This window comes from Cavia porcellus, unplaced genomic scaffold (genome assembly GCF_034190915.1).
Source record: "Cavia porcellus strain 051 isolate PalLab524CR breed Dunkin Hartley unplaced genomic scaffold, mCavPor4.1 scaffold_10, whole genome shotgun sequence".
In the NCBI taxonomy this organism is placed as follows: domain Eukaryota; kingdom Metazoa; phylum Chordata; class Mammalia; order Rodentia; family Caviidae; genus Cavia; species Cavia porcellus.
Window position 1 is genome coordinate 15,053,406 of NW_026947493.1, and position 20,127 is coordinate 15,073,532.

The following is a 20,127-nucleotide window of genomic DNA, read 5'->3' on the forward strand; positions in this document are numbered from 1 at the left end:
CTTTTGCTACCCAAAGCCAGAACATGAGAAAGAGAACGTTGAGAACACTGATAAGGGTGGAGGTAGAGGTGTTCATTTGGTCCCTGGCAGTTCTGGCTGAGAGGGAGAGACTAAAAGAGGATGAAACCAAATGTTGTTGCCCAGGTCCTCTGGGTCCCACTAAAGTCTGGGCAAGATACAAACAGTCAGTCTCATTCCTGTTGGAGTTCCTAGGGGAGTATGAATGGGACAAAGACATGGCAGGTCAGAAATGGTCCCCTCTTCTTTAGGAAAAGAGGTATACACTTAATAGGCTGGGCAGCTAAATCAGGGGAGCAATTCTGGGGCAGTAAGAACTCATGTGCAAGACTGGCATGCAAAAATCTCAGACACAGAATCTGACCATTTTTCTTCCTTAAAATACTAGTTTTTATCTAGGTGTAGATGAGGTACCAGAAAAATACAAATAGTGTGCCCTAGCCAAGTTGAACATCGCAGAGACACAGAAGATTTAACAGACTAATTACACTCAACACACTTAACTAGATATAATGGCCACTCTAGACAGCATGGTCTCATGCAAAGATGAGCTAGCTGGGACTTGTGAGCTGGTCCAGATGCACTGACACACTCTGGGGATCCTGGTGCTCTAGACAGCAGCATGACTTGCAGATCTCTACACAGAGAGCATTAGGAGTGAAAACCTGGTTAGTACGAGGGAATAGAAGTGTCATGAAATAAAGTATGCACTCCATTGGGTTTTTTTAAATTTTATTTTGAAAGTAGTAAAAAGGCAACAGCACAAGACAGAACAAAACCAATCGAGACAATGCAGTGAAATTGGTACAGAGTTTCACAATAGGACAGTGGGATGGTAGTAATAGGTACTATGGTATATCTCATTAACTTCACAATAGTTGTCCAGTCAATTAGGTATAACGAAATCAAACCAAAAACAGAACATTATAAAACCTATTGAAAGTATTGAATACAGCAAAAGAAACATAAAACAAAACAGTGAAAACAACCTTTGCCTTCAAACAGAATATAGAAAGAAATCCCCCATATTTGCTATACTGCATGTGGTCATCCTCCCAAGAGCTGCTGAGACATCTATCCCCAGTAGCTACGAGGGGGAGAAGAGCAAGGGGAAGGGTGTTTGAATTTCAGCTAGCGTGGCAGTAGGTAGGCTTATAGGAACCAATGGTTCTCCTGGCCCACTCCGGGGCACTTACCAAGCGGGCGGGCAAATAAGCTGCCTGAGTCCCACCATGGCTGGATCTTGGGCTGTACTCCATTGTTAAACAAATGGCACAATAGTAGGTGCCAAATCTTCCCTATGTAGCCACCACTCTAGAATTCTGACTGTTTTACAGAATTTTCAAGCCTAACTCAAGGCACACATTCTGCTTGCAGTTGTTACTCTGAAAACGATGCTTTTCTTGTGTGTCCTTAATTCCTCCAAAGCAATGACCAACTGCTACCCTCTCTCACTCTCCCCTGGTCCTAGAGTTTTCTAGAATACAGCTCTCTAGCTTTAGAAGTAAAAGAATTGGTGTCACCAGGGATGTGAGAAGTAGAGAATTCTCTGCCTTAAGAAATATGATAGTGCAGCTGAAGAAGAGCCACAAAGAATATTGATTAGTACAACCCTGATAATATAGGAGGTCGGTAAGCGCTAGGCTGGAATTTCTTCTCTCCAGCTTCCTAGCAGACCTGTGCAGTCTGTCTCTACTGACAGAGCTTAGATGAGCCATCTATCTTTTGCATTTTTCAAGCAGATCCATTACCTTTGTAGTTTGCTAATACTTATCCAAAACTTGACGTGCTGTGTTGCATAGTTTCCCAATCTGTTGCCAGTTTAAGTCTTTTTTTATGTATCTTTTCAAGATACTACAATGGAATTTGGGAAAAAGGATATCAGACATGGGCTGGAGGTTTAGCTCAGCGGCATAAGCACCTGCCTTGGAAGCAGGCAGTCGTGAGTTCGATCCCTGGTACCAATAAAAAGGAAAAAGACAAAAAAAAAAAAAGGATATCAGACACAGCTAGTCTGCTATGATATGATCCATCAGTGCCTATATATAACTTTTGTATTAAAAATGCAATGAACATCAACATTATTATTATAAATGAAATACTTTTGTGACTATTTTATGTGATAGGAATTACAGGAGAGTAGATGGAATTGAACAAATTGTTTTCTTCACTGTCAACTTCAGCTTTTCCTAAAGAAAGGCTGTTAGCAAGGTCTTTTTAACAGTATGTGATTGATCAATTCCCAGTGAAATTTGCTACCTATGCAATGTAGGTCAGACTCAGCATTTATAAGTGATCCCTGATGCTTTTTCCCTCTAAAATAACAAATGTTACAGACAAGGGCCATGCATTCTAATTTTCCCTCCTAGATTTCAAGAACATCTCTTAATGACTTTTTATTAAAATAAGAAATTTATAAGAGCATGAGAAACACAATTAGAAAGAAAAAGTTTGGAGTCCATGACAGTCTTATTTTAGGTCCATTTAGTTTAGTCAAATATTTAAAAATTTAAAAGAAAATATTTCTATTGTCTTTCATCTCCCTCTACTCCATAGTAAATTCCTAATAAAGCACATATTCATTGTCAGCCTTTAACAAGAAATGAAGTGTTTAAAATAAACAAACTTTCCATACAGATTAACTAGATCTTTTAAACAAGAAAAACATTATTAATTTTTTGAAAGCACTGCATTTTCTCCTGTCTCTGCCAGTACAAATTCTACTCATGTGTTAAGACTCTCTTTCTTCATAGAAGTTTCTCATACTGACCTAGTATTAAAGAATCATTTTTTACTTGGGATTCCTTCTTTTTAAAATCATCTTTCTCTCAGTGAGATATGTGCACCCATGTTTATAGAAGTAAACTTTGTAATAGCTAAATCTTGGATACAACCCAAATACCCATCAATCAAAGAATAGATTAAAAAAAGATGTGGTCTTTTTAAACAATGGAGTACTACTCAATCATAAATAAGGATAGGCTTGAGATATTTCTAGCTAAAGAGATGCAACTTGAAACCATATTCATAAGTGAAATAAACCAAATTCTCATGTGTAAACATAGTGTTGTCTCTCTGGTAGAAGAACCTGAAAGAGTAAATAAGGTACAAAAGGCACAATAGAGAAAACCAGTTCAGCAACAGTGAGTAGCCCTACAACAAGTGGGTTGCTGTTGAAGAGGAAAATACAGAAATTATCATATAACAAGTTTTATAAATGAGTATTTGAAGCTCAAGAAAAGTGAAGCTGAAATTTGAAAAAATAAAAGAAAGAATGCATGCTAATTCTCAGACCAGAATTCCCACTTATAGAATATTGAGCAATTTATGTAAAGTGGAGAAGGTGAAAGAAGTCAAAAACTGAAACAAAAGAATGAAGAAAAGAAATAAAAATGAAGTTAAGAAGACTCCCGTTTTGCTTCCAGAAGTGGAAGTGTTCACAAATGGAGGAAATCTGCAAGGCATACCCTGTAAGGTCTCGCTCCGAGGAAGATTCCAGGCATTCCAGATCAAAGTGCAGGTCCAGATGTGAATCTAGGTCTAGATTTAGAAGTTCTCGCAAGCATTATACAAGGTCACAATCTTGATCTTGTGCTCGTTGATGTTCCAGGAGCAGACCTCATAGTTGAGATTATCACAGACACCACAGCCACAGCCACTCTCCCATGTCCACTCCAATGCATCATGTTGGAAATCAGGTAAATCCTGACCCAAACTGTTGCCTTGGAATGTTTAGGTTGAGCTCATCCACCACAGGAAGAGATTTAAGAGAAGGGTTCTCTAAATATGGCTCAATTGCCAACATGTCTACTGTATGTGACCAGCAATCTAGGTGTTCAAGAGGGTTTGCCTTTGTGGATTTTGAAAATGTAGATGATGCCAAGGAAGCCGAAGAGCATGCCAATTGAATGGAACTTGATGGGCGTAGGATCAGAGTTGATTTCTCTATAACAAAAAGACCACATACCCCAACACCAGGAATTTACATGGGGAGACTGACCTATTGCAGTTATACCATCAGGATTGCTATGACAGAGGATACTACTGTAGCTACGACGATCAGGACTACTATAGCTGGTCCTATAGAGGAGGCGGTGGAGGAGGCAGTGGATGGAGAGCTGTCAAGACAGATCAGATTTACAAAAAACAGTCACCTTCTCCTTGTTACAGTTGTGGAGGATACAGATCATGCTCAGATCTTGACCCTACTCACCTTGTCTCTATTAAAACATGAGATGAAGACTTTCTGGAACCTGCCATAGAGCTGGGATATGGTTTGTGGACAATATTTTTATTATCTGTTTAAAAAGTGGACAGTGTCTACTGAAGTTAGGTGACTTTTGCACCTTTTATGATGAGTACTTTTGGTGGAGTTGAAATGCTGTTTTCATTCTGCATTTGTGTAGTTCGGTGTTTTGTCCCAAGTTGAGTGTTTTCAGAGATATGTTTTGCATGTATTTTTTTTACAGTCTAAATTTGACTGTTGTGAAGTTTCTATTGAACAAAACTTTATCTAAAAGGTTTTTCTACTGAATCCACCATAATCTGAAGATCAAAACCTGTATGCAAAATGCTACCAAATGGCAAAAAGCAACAATCCACAGTTTTATTTTTTAAAAAAAATGTACAATGGGAAGAAATTGTTCAAAAGGAAAGAGGGATTAGGGTGATGCAAAGGGGAAAGAAAGCAAAAAAAAGAAAAAAAACAGTTATACTACTAGTGTCTCTTAGTTCATTGAAAATAAAATTTGTGCTAATATCATCTGGAGAATTTTTTATGCCCGTATCTTGTACTCTGGATAACTATTTTAAAGATAAGAATACACAGTCTATTTACTACTGCTATTTTCTTATTTTGTTTTGAAATTTTGTTTTATCTTTCCATAAAATAAAAATAAAATAAAATCATCTTTCTATATGTTATGCCTCACACTTCAAAATGTGTAAAGAAAATAAATGAATTCAGTGTCAAACCAATACACAATGGATAAAAATGGTGACAGAGAAATACTTTAAAGGGGATTAAATGAGACAATGAATTTAAAATACTTGGAACAGTGCCTGCCACATCATCAGACCTAAATAAACATTATTGACAGCAATTATTTGATTGTATTACTGGAATTAAATAACATATATTACTCCTGCAGAATAATACTTCATTGTATTGGAAAATAATGAACCCATCAGATGGAGGTTTGTCCATTCTTGAAAGTGCAGAAGAGAGAGAATGCTAGAGCTGTCAGCTGGATCCTTCCCAGCAATGTGGGAGAGAGGCTGTCTTTGCCTAGGACACACGCAATCTGACCACAGGCAGGTTTACCTCATTTTGTGAAGAAGTTGACACTTGTAACTCCATTCTTTCCCCTCTCTCTTATGCCATGTTCATTGATCAGAATTATATATAAATTGGTCTTCTCATTTGGGAAGCTTCACAGAGATATGTGCAAAGTGGGCTACTAGGTGGATACATTTTCTTAAAATACTGTATTAGTTATATATAAATGATAACTTGCCTTTCAGTGTGGGATATACAAGGATAGAAAGTAACCTGGAAGACCCCTTGGGACTCTAAAACATATTATCTCCTATACAAGTGATGGTGAACCTTTTAGAACTGTCAGTGATACAAACAGCCCGCTGTGGCACATGTGCTGTAGGTTCACACCACTGCCCCATACACTAATAAATAAGTGTTACACTTTAGGCTCTACAAGTTTGGTTGTTTGAGTTTATGCTCAGAAAGTGAATCCACTTTGCAACAACACATTATGTTTATAAGCCTGCTCTTTTGACTGGGAAGACTTCACCAGTGTGTATTGGAGATAGGGCAACACTTCTTCCCATTACCAGGCACTACCACCACCCTATAAACCCAGCTGCCTTTAAGGCATTATTTTTGTTGATTTATGTTACAAATACACATTTGATCACATTCAATGTTAAATGCCATGACAGAAGAAGTTATTCATGTTTACCAGTACCCATGGTTTTTTAAGATGTGAAGTATTCATGGATATTTTTATACATATTAACAGGCATGTGAATTTGGAAAAATATTTATAAACAGTGCATATCAAGATATAATGTGTATGTACCCCTTTACAAATTCTACAACTCAAAATCTAATTAGGCAAAAATTTGTAAGTGTGTACAAGTAGATGTGCGTAAGACTATGTGTGGCATTACCTATAATCACAAACAACTTTAAACAACCCAAGAAGACAAACAACTCAAATATACCCAATGTATTGAATGCTGATAGGTAATTTTAAAGGATTAATGTCCCAACACGGAAAAAGTCTTTAGGTCATATTGTTGAGATGGGAAAGCACATGTTTTTTCTGTTCATATATACAAAAAATAATTTTAAAAAATCAAGATGTCATATGTATTCTCCAGCGATAATTTACACACTTATAGATGCATAAAAAAGCTTGGGTCTGTTACACTCCAGATTGATAACTATAGATAGGCCTGTGGATGTAAAAGGGATATATATATAAATTTGTAATTATAGATTTATTTGCAATGCTTGAATTTTAAATTTTGATAGGTTATATATTAATTATGTGTTTATAATTGAGTTCTTAAATGAAAAATCACAATTACTTCATAATAAAAGACAAGAATTAAAATAAATAGACAGATATAATAGGCCTACATTTAAAAAGAACCTCAGTAGGAAAAGATGTCAATGCCACCCAAATTAATTTTTTAAATTACAGTAATCAGAATCTTAGTTCTTTTGAAACTGTATAATGATTATATGAAGAAACAATTAAAATTGTTTCAAAACAAATAAATTATAAGGAAACATCATCACAAATAAATTATTAAAATAACAAAAAGGTTAAAGATATCATAAAGGAAGACAAATACAAAGGCATCTTTAAAAAAATCAAAATATTTAGGGCAAAAATCCTCTATTAATATAAGAAATTTACATGTGAAATTTTGCTAACATGAAAAAGGTTTTTAAATTTTTACCTTCATTCAAGTACAAATCAAAGTTATAAGATAAAATTAATACTTTTCTAAGTTGAATAACTGTCTTTTATTCTTTGTAAAGGCTTAACATACATACACAGAGTTACATAGATAATAATTATCTAGCACTAAAAAATGTAACAAAGTGAAGAAATTCATTTCAAGGAACAGAATATTTCAAGCAATAATTCAAGCAGAATATTTCTAACCACTAGTTCCCTTCACTCTCCTAAATTAACTACTACCTAGATGTTTAACAGCACAACTTAATTTGGTCACTTTAAAACTTTATAAAATAGATATCACATAGCGTATTTGATGTCTGACTTTATCCATTTAATTTTATGTTCACGAGATGTGTGCATGTTGTACATGAATCACACTGCTCACTTTCATTCCAGTGTAGATTCCGCCTTGCGTCCTAATCAGTGTCCTAGGGTCCCACCTTCAAACACTGTCACTTTGGGGGTTAGAATTTCAACATATGATCTTTTAGGGAGCCCAGTTTAGTGGAATTAGTCCCCAGATGACATCACTGAGAAGTCCCTCACCCCTTCAGACACGTGGGGATTCAGTAAGAGCCCTACACTCCAGCAAATGAAGCCTCTTTAAATACAGTTTCATCCTGACCTTGGACTTCACAGCTTCCAGAACTGAGGGAAATAAATGTTGTTTAAGCTACCTAATCTAGGTAACTTTTTACAGCAGCAAGAACCAACTACCGTTTATGCATCCATTTTACTGGTGATGCAGTAAGATTGGTGAAGCAAGAAACAGCCTTAAACAATGGTGGTGAGGTGATTAGATGCTTCAGCCACTCTTGGAAATGGCTTGGCCTTGTCTGTCAAAACTGAACAGAGCATTCCTTCCAATTCTGCAACTGTGTTCCAGACATATACCTTTAAAAAATGCTTACCAAAGCTGCTTCTGACATTGCTGTGCAACTTTTTGTGTAGACATGTGTTTTAACTCTCTTGGGCAGAGACTGCTTTGTAGGGCTGGAATCACTGAGTTGTTGGTGAATCTTTGTTTACATTAATTTTGAAAGCCTTAAAATAAAACCAGAACAACCTGTACCGTAACTTTCTTTGATATATTGCCATCCTCAAATAATTACGAATATTCTGCCAGCAAGTGTAAATTTGTAAAACTAGCCTTTGTGATATATTTGGAGTTTTAGTATATTAAGATAAGGAATGTCCTTATATTTCACACTTCAAATACTGAGAAGAAGAAATTTCTATAGGTACATTGGTTTTTCCTTTATGCTCAATTTTTGATGTGATCAAAAGGGTCTGTAAAATTAAGATGTTCTCTTTAGTATGTGTATCAGATGGAGTTATTTCTGTCTTTAAAATAATCTGTAGAAGAGAAGGTTTGAAAAACAGAGTGAATATCTTTCTTTGTTATTTTAGCTGCTGACATTTTTAATTCAATTTAGCAGTAGCCTTATATTTTTAAAGTTAATGAAGTGAAATTCAAGTTCAGTTAGCAGTAATTTAAGATGACAATTCAATCATTAGTGAAGCTAATTATTAAATGGAAAACTCATTGCAGTACTCAACCTCATAATGAAATAAAACCTTATGTCCAACCAGTATGCAAAGCCTGTGAGCCGAACAGTATGTAGTTGCTAACAACACAGCACAAGGAGGTCTGAGGTGACAGTCTTGCATATGGAACCGTTTCCAGCAGACTCGGATTTAATATTTTGATTCATTCCTAGTCATGATTTTCTTTCACTAAATCACAAACCACATAAAGCACTTCGAATGATAGCCTCTCCAGCAGTGTTTCTAAATATATCTGTTATGTTTATCTCATTCATCAGAAAAATGTATGACAGGTATTGCAATTGCCACGTTTACTATAGTAAAAATAAAAGAAGATTGATGTTATAACTGAGAAAGCTTTATTATAGTAAGCAACTGCATACACTTCTTTTGTGTATACATCTGGAACAGTAGAACTCTTATGCCCATTAATTGATAAATAATAAACAAAATGGATATATTCATACAATGAAATGCTATTCAGCAATAAAAAGCATTGAGGTAGTGATACATACTAAAATGTAAATGAGCCTTAGAAACATTCTATAAATCAGACACATGATTAAATACTGCATTGTTTCTCTTGTGTGAGAAACCAAAGGTGTAAATAAGTATTGAAATGATGATAGCTATCGGGAAGTAGAAAGAAAATGATCAAATGAGAAGGGGAGTAAGGGAGGAAAAGAAGGGGAAATAAAAATTATAAGGAAAACTGATGAAACAAAACTTTTGTAAATAAGGAGGGGAATAAAGATTGAAGGAAGAAAAGGGAAATTGGAGGAAAAGATCAACATACATAATGTACAGGTACAAAGAATGTGATCTTTATGTATATCAAAAGTATACCAATAAAATTAATTTTAAAAGACATTATTCTAAATGAAAGAAACTATCCATAAATGACCACACACCATATAATTCCATATATGTGAAATGCCCAGACAGTGCAAAGTTATAAAAACAGACAGTAAACTAATGTCCTCCTGGGGCTGGAGGTGGGAATGGGAAGTGACTGCTCACAGACACAAGTTTCTTACTGGTGTGATGGGAAAGTACTAAAATTGGAAAGTTGTGATCACTGCAGAAACCTGTAAACATACTCAAAGTCACTGAATTATTCACATAAAGTGGGTGAAGCTTATGATATGCAAATTATGCTTCCAAAAAGCTCTTTAAACAAAGACTGAATTTTGAAAATGAGCAGGACTATGAGGATTAGAGTAGCTTGAAATCAGTGCACATGGCTCCTTTCTGTTTGTCTTCAAAACTTCTAATGTGGCATCATGTGCACTTTCAGAAATTAAAGCTTGCTATGCAAGTAATAAAACATAATATAAAATGTAAAAACATTCCATTAACTGATATAACAGGTAATCCAGAAGGAATTCATAAGCCAGTATAACTTTTTAAAATATATATCCATGAAAAATGGAATTATTCATGAAGGTTTATGTTTTATTTTACCTCCTTCTTCACCTTAAAAAATTCCTTCACCCTTTAGGTTACAGAGAAAATTTGTTTAAACCTAAAACAGGTCATGTCACTACTGTTCAAAGAGTCCAGCAGATCCCTAACCACAGGGCTGGCTGGAAGACAGTGACTTCATGCTCAGTGCCCCTCCATTACACCCTGGACAGTGCAGCTGTCTGGAATGCTAGGGGTAGAGCCAGTCAGAGGAGATTGGCAGGAATTAATGTAGGAGATAATAAAAAAAAGCAGAGAAGGTGGAGAATGGCAAGACACAGAGGTGAGGTGTGGCCTCCAATCCCCTGCCCAACCACACAGGTGTGGAACTCAATGAGATGATGAAATTGAGAGTCAAATACTGGAGACTTCCGAAATGATAACAACAGAAGTGAAAACCCACGTGGAAAAGGCTAAAGAGAAAATGATCTCTCAGGTACAAAAAAGAAATGATGCTTAAAATCAAAGATAATATAAAAGACACCAATAAAAGAATAGATGAGCTTAGAAAAAGATGAAAACAAAAAAAATGCCTAACATAAGAGAGAAGTGAAATCCATAAACAGATCCAAACAGAGATTCAGGAGATTAAAATCTCTATTGAAAATATATGTAACAGACTGAATAAAGGAAAGGATAGAATTTCAGATCTTGAAGACAGAATTTCAGCTAGTGATCATTAAAAGAAAAGTATCTCTAAAATAGCAAGAGACCATGAGAAATCAATCCAACGGCTACAAGACAAAGCAAAGAAGAATAACACGAGATTGATTGGCGTCAATGAGAAAGCTGGAGACAGCATAAATGCTATAACTATAACAAATAATGTGCACCTAATGCAGGAGCACAACTGTAAACCAAAGTTATAGGTAGACACGGAAAATCAAATAAGCAATAACACAATTGTAACAGGAAAGCTCAATAACCCACTGTCACAGAAAGACAGATCAATTAGACAAAAAAATCAACAAAGAAATATCAGAGCTGAACCAAACCTGTGAACAAATGGAGTTAATAGGAAAAAGCCATGCACCAAGAGCCCATGCCAGAGGCCTAGAGAGATCTACTGAATCCCAGCATGTGCCCGGGGAAGAAGTCATGCCCTAGGCCCTACCGCCATTGAGGGAGCAATTGTTGAATCACCACCCCATGCCTCTCGACCATCCCAGAACCCAGGTGCCTCATCCAATCCACTACAGGGAGGGACTGGCAACCAATGCAGGGAAACACTGGGATGCAGCAATGAGCTGATTCAGAGGAACACAGGAAAATGTCAAGACGAAGGAGCAAAATACAATTTTAGACCTTCAGCCCACACAGAACAAGTTCGGAGACACAGACATATAGAAATTAGGAGTCATACACCTGAAATTTCTGAAAAGATAACTTGAGCATTAAGTATTAAGATAACTTAAGTATTGTTTAAGTATTAAGTATTAAGATAACTTAAGTATTGTTTGGTAAATGTTACATGTCTATGTCTGATGGTCTGGACAGTTATTTTAAAGATAACAAGAAGCATTATGGTAGCAATTGTTAGTTTCCTGTTATTATGTTTTGAAGTCATGTATTGTTTTCATTGTTTTGTTTGGTTTGGTTTTATTTTGGCTTGTTCTGTTTGATTTTATTATACCTGATGGTACAGGCAGCTATTTTTAAGACAATGAGCTATATTATGGTAGCCATTGTTGATTTCCTAGTATCTTGTTTTGAACTCCTGTATTGTATGCCTTTCATTGTTTTGTCTTGATTGGTTTTATTCTGTTTTACTTTGCTTGTTTTATTCTCTTTAAAATAAAATTTTTAAAAAAGAAAGAAAGGATACAACAATGAGAATAACCCACACATTCCTCTGCATACCACACTGAAAGTTCACTACACTCTCATCTTTGCTCATTGCTGTGGACATGACTCATATACTTGTCCTCCTTAAATAAGCGCCACACCCACTGGGCTTGTTGCTGTCTTTCCAAAGCTTCAAGTTTGTGCCAGCTTGGGCCTTCACACTGGCTGTGCCTTGCAAGGCAGCAAAGCACAGTCATTAGGATGCAGACTCTGACCCACACTGCCTGGCTTCCTGCCTGAATGCAGAGACTAGCTGGGTACATTAGGTGAGTTACTTGTTTTCCCTGTGCCTCAGCTTCCTCATCTGTATATGAAACTAAGAGCTACACCTATCCTGAAGGGTGTCAGAGGATTCAATGAATCCATGTTAAAAAGTTATTAGAAGAGCTTCTATATAAAAACTTCAAAGTGTCCACCTAAAATGGTTTTCCCTCACATCTCTGCAGAGGAAGCCTCCTGTCATTTAGAACTCTGTTCAACAGTCCTGTCCTCACCGCAGTCTCCTCATTCAGTGGTTCCCAACTCCACTCATTCAACACGTACTTATTCAATTCCTGCTCTGTACCAGGTATTGTGTGGAATACTGTGCACACGTCACAAAGGAAACAAATACTTTCGGCCTAATGGAGTTTGCTTTCTGGTGGGGTATGACAGATGATAAATAGCCCTCACCAAAAATAGAGCATATCAGAAGCCATGATGGTTGTGGAGGGAAGAAAACAGAGAGCACAGAGAGGGAGGGGCATAGTGTCATGTATAGGGGTCAACAAACATGCTTTGCAGAAAGACATGAGGCATTCAGTGACCCTGAGTGTTGAAAGCAGTAACCGAGTTAGTCATGGGTGAGGGGAGGAGCAGCACACTGTGCAGTGCAAACAGGGCAGCCCCTGGGGCCTCCATGAGCTGTGCTATTTATGGACTTCCAGGGACCCTGGGCTGCAGTAGAAAGAAAGGGAAAGGGTGGGGACAGGTTATGTGCGTTCTTACCAAGCCACTTCAGGACTTTGCCACTTTATCTCTGTGATGTGGAGAAGGGAGTAGAAGATGGCTCTTTATGATCCCCAACTCCTGACTGAAATGGTGAGCCAACACGGGTATATTCTTTCCACTACTAGCTTACAATGATTTGTTATCCATCATTAGGTAATGAAGAGGAAGCCATGCAAGGCTTTTGGGCAGAGAAGTGATGTGAGCTGTGCTGCTCTGGAAGGCCTGCTCTGGCTGCTGCATGCATGGACTAGGGGAGGGCAAGCACTGAACATGTAGCACAGTCCAGAAACCATCGCGAGATTCAGCAAAGGAATAATTCGGATTAAGGTATAGAGGCAGAAGAAGAAATTATATTTTCCCTTCTTCACAGAAATTCTATGGAACATTTTCATTCCTTTTATTTACTAAAACTCCCTTTCCTTCTCCAACCCAGCACTGCAAGAATGAAAGTCCTCTGAGGAAAGATGCCTTATCTATCATGTGCACCACTTTAACCCCATATCTAAAGCACAGAGCAGGTGCTAAATACATGTTTGTGGGATGAGTGAATGAAAAAGAAATAATGGAAGAAAATATAAGTTAAAACCCACCTTCTATCCTTTGCGTAGTGTGCATATGACTTTAATATATGATAAATGGAACATCTCAGAATAATAAAATGGCTTTATTTTTAACAGCTGTTTCTGGGACAGCTCACAATTTAGAAAAAATTTTATTAGATATTTATCTTGTAATATATACCAAAATAGACAGTAAATGATTTAATGAGTCCGATGTAAAAAAGAAATCCTCAAAGAACAAGAAAAACTTAATTATTTCAATGTGGAAAAGAATTCCCCCAAGGCAGAAATTACATTTAAAAGATTGATAGGTTTGATAACACAAAAATTCTTGACTTCTCTATAGTCAAATCATTTCAAACAAATCCTCAGCAAAAAACTGAAACAAACATACAAAAATGTTGCCATATAAGGGACAGTGGGATAATAACCTTCACACATAAAAGATATACACACAAAAAAGGAAAAAAATGGGGAACCTGGATAAAAATAATGACATATATATCTTTAAAAAATAGTTGACTATAAACAGTTGATTCAACTTACTATAAATTAAACTTATGCATAATAAAGCACAATGAATAGCTATCAAATAGTTACTGATTTCTTTTAACACTAATACTCAGCTGGACAAGTCCCTGGTAACTGGACATCCTTCAGTTTGGCTCACATGACAGAAACTGATACATCTTAAGAGGTAATTTAGTAGAACATAAAAACACCATTAAAATGTCTGTCATCATTAATTACCCAATTCTACCTTTTCTTAAGGAAATTACCCAAGATGCTCACGTGTCTAGACACCTGGGTCTCCTCAGACTGCTGCCTCAGGCCCACCCTCAGCCAGCATGCCTGGGATGCCTCTGTATGCTGCGGGCCTGCCCCTCAGCCTGGAACACCTGGGACGCCATGAGGACAACTGAGCCACCTCAGACTGCCACCATGGGCCTGCCTCTCAGCCAGGCATGCCTGGGACACCCCAGACTGCTGCTGTGGGCCCACCCCTTGGGGAACCCACCAGCCTCCTGGACCTGGACCTATTACTGCCCTTGATCTCTGGATCCAACCCCTTCTCCCAAGAACCTTAGACTACAGTAGCGGGCTACCATGCTTGCTGGATGGGAGACTCAGGAACCCCTCACCCAAACAGAAGATCTAAGCAGGCTCCAGTGAGTGTGGTGAGTTTGGCCCTAAAATATAGAGGTCTGCAGTGGGTAAATAAGAGCAGAAGTGAAACTCCGTCCAACTGTAAGGCCTTGGCGAACCTGGCGAGAGAGTGCATAAATTCCCTCCTCACACAGAGAACATCAGACAGGTTGAGGAATGAGCCAACATGGCCTCCCCCAACTTGGAGAAAATTAAAAGAGCTTATGAGACCCCCCCCCAGGGATACAGTAGAGCCTAAGCTGATACAAATACTATAGACAGGGAGATCTGGTGACCTGCAACAACCTGAAGACATAGCAACAGCAGGAACTAAGAGTTGACCTGCATCAGTACTTCTAGGTTAGTTAGCCCAAGAAGAATATAGGACTCACAAAACAGGCCCTGTAGGAGGAATTCAGATGACTGGCTCTCTTCGTCATTGTGGTACCCAGCAACTGGACAAACATCAATCACATAATAGGACCCTACAACTAAACACTATGGACAGATGAGACTGTTGGGATTAAAAGACCAACTATTTACCCAAAAGGAAAAAATGACAAAACAACAAGGCAAAATGCAAGCTCAAACATCTAGTCCATCAGGAGCAAGTACAGGCAACATTAAAATAGAGGACTTTAAAAGTCATACACCAGGAAACTCTTAAAAGGTAGGAAATGAAGTAAAGAAACAAATCCATGAGGCTATAGAGGAAATCAAATTAGAAATAATGTCTTAAATAAAGACAGAAATAACAACCTTAGTAAATGAGTTGCTCAACATAGCTAGAGAAGAAATAGTAAATAAAAAAAAGTACAGGACTATGGGAAATTGATTGAAACCTTGAATGAGCAATGTAGAAAACAAGCAGAATCCATGAAACAAATTCAAAGAGACATCCAAAAAAACAAAAGCTGGCAAACCATTTAAATGAAGCTGAGGACAGGATTTTGAACTTTGAGGACAGGACCACAGATAAAGATCATGAAAGGGTGGAACAACAAAGCATCATGAAATGAAAATCCAGCAGCTTCAAGATGATGCCCAGAGAAACAATATAAGAATAATAGGTGGTGCGCTTCCTGCACAAGTAACACCATGCCACCTTGAGACTTTGGCCTGCGCTGCTGCCCACTGTGCAACTGGCACTAGCCCTGAGGAACACGTGCTCCCCTCAGACCTCAGCCCGTGCAGCCGTGCACTTCCTGTGTGACTCCAGCCATCAGTGAGTAACACCAGGCCACCCTGGTACCTTGGCCCGCACCCAGCTGACGCCTGGACCCAGGACATCAATTGGCTCCTTCAGGACACTCCCTGCATTCTGGACCTAATACTGCTGTTGATATTCAGCTGCAACCTTTCTCCCAGAACCTTGAACTACAGCAGATTAACTGTGCTAGCCTGAAGGGAGACTCAGTAACTGCCTCACCCAAACAGAAGATGTCAGCAGGCTCCAGTCAGTGTGGTGAGTATGCTCCTAAAATATAGGTGTACAGTGGATAAATAGGGCCAGTAGTACAACTCCCTCCAACTAACTGTAAGACCTTGGTGAGTCTGGCAAGAGTGTGGGTGACACATTCCTGCACGTAGAAAACATCAGTCAAGGTGAGGTGTGCCAATAAGGACTCCCCCAACTTGGAGAAAATCAAAAGGGCTTATGAGACACACAGGCACACAATAGGGACACAATAGGGCCTCAGCTGACACAAACACTATATAGACAGGGAGATTTGGTGACCTGGAATAACCTGAAGACAAAGTAATAGCAGGAATGAAAAGCTGACCTACATCAACACTACTAGGCTTGTCACCCCAAGAAGAATACAGGACTCACCCAACAGGCCTTGGGGTGGGAAGTGAGTTGACTGGCCCACCTATTCATTGAGGAATCAATCCTCCCTAAATCATTCCTGGAGGCATGTATTACTCTCATACCAAAACCAGAGAAAGACCCAACCAAAAAAGAGAACTATAGGCCAGTCTCACTAATGAATACTGATGCAAAGATTCTCAATAAAATTCTAGCAAATAGAATGCAGCAAATCATCAAGAAGATTATACATCATGACCAAGTGGGATTCATTCCAGGAATGCAGGGATGGTTTAACATACGCAAATCAATAAATGTAACACACCACATCAACAGAGCCAAAAACAAAAACTACATGGTCATCTCAATAGATGCAGAAAAAGCTTTCCATAAAGTCCAATACCTGTTTATGATTTTTTTAAAAAACCTTGAGAAATTCAGAATACATGGTGTCTACGTCAATCTTATAAAGGCCATCTATGACAAACCAACAGTCAACATTATACTAAATGGGCAAAAACGGAAAGCTTTTACTTTAAAATGAGGAACAAAACAATGATGTCCACTATCACCACTCCTATTCAATATAGTTCTGGTAACAGTAGCCAGGGCAATCAGACAAGAGATAAATAAAAGGAATATAGATAGGAAATGAGGAAGTTAAATCATCACTATTTGCAGATTACATGATATTCTATATAGAATACCCAAAAAACTCCAATAAAAGACTACTAGAGGTAATAAACACATTCAGCAGGATAGCTGGATACAAAGTCAACACTCAAAAATGAATAGCATTCTTGTACACAAAAATCTCACCAAGACAGAAATTATAGAAATATTGCCCTTCACAATAGCATCTACAAAAATGAAATACTTAGAAATCAACCTAACTAAGAATGTAAAAGACCCATATGCTGAAAATTATGTTACACTAAAAATGAAGTTTCAAGAGGATATTAGAAAATGGAAGGATAATCCTTGCTCTTGGCTAGGAAGAATCAAAATTGTGAAAATGGCCATACTCCCAAAAATGTCATACAGATTTAATGCAATCCCAATAAAAATACCGGTAACAAACCTTACAGATCTAGAGAAAACACTCCTGAAATTCATTTGGAAGCAGAAGAGACCTAGAATAGCAAAGGCAATTCTGGGAAACAAAGGCAAGGCAGGAGGTATCTAAAGTCCTAACTTGAAACTGTACTACAAAGGCACAGTGATAAAATCAGCATGGCACTGGCAAAGAAAAAAGACCTGAGGATTAATGGAGCACATTACAATATGCAAAAACAACTACCAAGACACTCACCACCTGATGTTTGACAAAGGGGATAAACATGTTCACTGGAAGGATAGCCTCATTAATAAATGGTTTTGGAAAAATTGGCTCTCCACATGCCAAAGACTGAAACTAGATCTATAGGCATAGACCATGCACAAAACTATGGTCTTAATGGATCAAAGACCTAAATATTAAAACAGAAACACTAAATCTACTGGAAGAAAAGGTAGGTAGAAGTCTTGGAGACATAGGGGTAGACTGACAATTCATGAACAAAATACAGACTTCATGGGAAAAACTTCAAAGAGTCAACAACTGGGATCTTATATTATTGAAAAGTTTCTGCACTTCAAAAGAAATCACCAACAGAGTGAAAAGAAAACCCACAGCATGGGAAAGAATTTTAGCCAGTAACCCCTCAGACAAAGGACTTATATCTAGGACATATAAAGAATTGAAAAACATCAAGCCCCCACCCCAAATTCAAAGACCCTCTCCAAAAATGGGCATCTGAGTTGAGCACACAGTTCTCAGATGAAGGTATACAAATGGCAAATAAATACATGAAGAAATGTTCACCATCACTGGTCATTCGAGAAATGCAAATTAAAACAGCATTGAGATTTGATCTCACTCCAGAAAGAATGGCTGCCCTCAAGAAATCAACTGACAATAACTGTTGGCCAGGCTGCAGAGAAAAAGGAACACTGCTCCACTGTTAGTAGGAGTGTAGACTGGTGCAACTACTATGGAAATCAGTATGGAGAATTCTCAGAAGACTAGGATGGGAAGTTCCATTCAGTCCAGCTGTTCCCTTCCTGGGTATTTTCCCAGAAAAATTGAAAATGTCAGAGTGATATATGTGCACCCATGTTCATAGCAACACAGTTTGTAATAGATAAATCTTGTAAACTACCAAGGCACCCATCAACTGCAGAGTGGATAAAAAAGTTGTGTTCTTTTTATACAATGGAATATTACTCAACTATAAAAAAGGATGATCTTGAGGCCTTCATAGATAAATGAAGGCAACTTGAGATTATCTTCATACATGAAATAAATAAGAATCATATTTATAAATACCACATTGTGTGCATAGTGTAAAAAGTAATAAGAAATGTAGGAGTAATAAACCCCCAAAGTGTAATTGCTATTATAAAAAAGAGAGGAAAAGAAAGTGCTTTAAAAGATACAACTGCTTGTATGTTTAATTGTGTAAGATTGATAACCATACTACTAGGTTTTTGTTGGATCATTGAACAGAACTGTTTGGAGTTTCACTGTTTGAATATCCACTTTGTATGCTTTACATTTGTAACTTGAACAACAATTTCTAAGAGGACAATATGTAATTTATCAACTAGCGATTACTTACTGTTTATTTTTTTATATTATTCCACCTTTTTCTGTTTTGGTTTTTTTTCCCTCTTTAAATAAAAATTTTTAAAAGACTAATAGGCATCAGTGAAGATGCAGGAATCAATGCAAATGACATAACTAAGCTATTCACAGAAGTAATAGGAGATAATTTCCCAAACATGGAGAAAAAATCTCATATAAAAATAAGTGGAAGCATACAGAATGCCAAGCAGTCACAACCAACATAAATCTACACCCAGACATATAATAATTAAGATCCTAGACATACTGCATAAAAACAGAATACTAAAAGCTGTTAGAGAAAAGACACAACTCATCTATTGAGGAAAGCCTATTAGAATTACAGCAGATTTTTCAGCTTAAAATTTTAACCTTCAGGTTAAAATGAGCTTGCAGTGAAGTATTTCAAGCCCTAAAAGAAAACAACTTTTAAGCCAGACTGATATACTCAGAAAAACTATCCTTCAAATTTAATGGAGAAACAAGATACTTCCGTGACAAAGAATAACTGAAGAAATTCATGTCCACCAAAGCAACCCTAGAAAGACTACTGAAAGACATGCAAGATAGAGATAAAGAGGACCACAATCTCCAGAACAACAGAAAGGAGCCACTAGGCTGGACAAGAATTAAACAAGGGAGAAAAGAACAAAACCAACAGTAGGAACACGACATGGCAAAGTCAAGCCAGTACATATCAGTGATATCCATAAATGTAAACTGCCTCAATTCATCCTTCAAAAGAAACAGCCTGACAGAATGGATCAAGAAACATAATCCCATAATATGTTGTGTACAAGAAACACATCTGACCCAAAAGGAAACTCATAGATTAAAAGTCAAAGGATAGAAAACAGTATTTCATGCAACAGGAACCCAGAAAAAAAGCAAGGGTAACTATCCTATTTGCAGACAATGTGAACTTCAAACCTAAAATGATTAAAAGAAATAAAGAAGGTCACTACATACTCATTAGTGGAAAAATTGAAGAAGAAGAACTAACAATTATAAATATATATGCACTAAATACAGGAGTACCCAACTATATAAGACAAACACTAATGAAAAACCAAATACACAAGAACA

At 37.4% G+C, this 20,127-nt stretch overlaps 1 pseudogene; it reads left to right on the forward strand.

Moving 5' to 3' along the window:
* Nucleotides 1-4,252, forward strand: part of LOC100716229 (transformer-2 protein homolog beta-like) — a 28,105-nt pseudogene extending 23,853 nt beyond the window's left edge.
* The last annotated feature ends 15,875 nt before the right edge of the window (nucleotides 4,253-20,127 follow it).